Here is a 545-nt window from a genome sequence, read left to right as displayed (position 1 = left end):
TAATCTCTTATAGGACTTTCGTTGATAGCTTTCTGAAAGTCCAAATAAAAAAAAATCCACTGGCTCCCCCTCATCAACACTACAAGATACAGCCTCAAAGAATTACAGTAGATTTGTCAGGCATGATTTCCCTTTCATAAATCTGTGCAGACTTTGTCTGATCCTGCCACTTTTTTCTAAATTAAACAAAATACTACAGATTCAGCAAATCTGGTGAAAAACAAAAATGCTAGAAACAAGTCAGGCATGAGCACAAAACAGCAGTTAATGGACCAGTTCTTGGATCAGAGCCCTATTTCTGATCCTCATTGGCAAAAATATACACACTTGTCTTTTAGAAGAGTTCTCCAGACAAATCTCTGGGCTAGGAGCCTTCTCAGCATAGTCCAGGAATCCACACAGCCAGCAGCAAATTGGATGGGTGTTGAAACCATGTCCCTTTTCTTTGACATTTCCTGTTGTTTTTAGGGATTTAAAGGCCTTGAAGCCGTTTTCACAACTTCTGAAGAAAGATAAGTGAGGTGGTATGGTTTTGGTGAGTGAAC

Source organism: Rhincodon typus, unplaced genomic scaffold, assembly GCF_021869965.1.
Source record: "Rhincodon typus isolate 14 unplaced genomic scaffold, sRhiTyp1.1 hic_rhity00002749, whole genome shotgun sequence".
Lineage (NCBI taxonomy): Eukaryota > Metazoa > Chordata > Chondrichthyes > Orectolobiformes > Rhincodontidae > Rhincodon > Rhincodon typus.
This window is presented reverse-complemented; position numbering follows the sequence as displayed.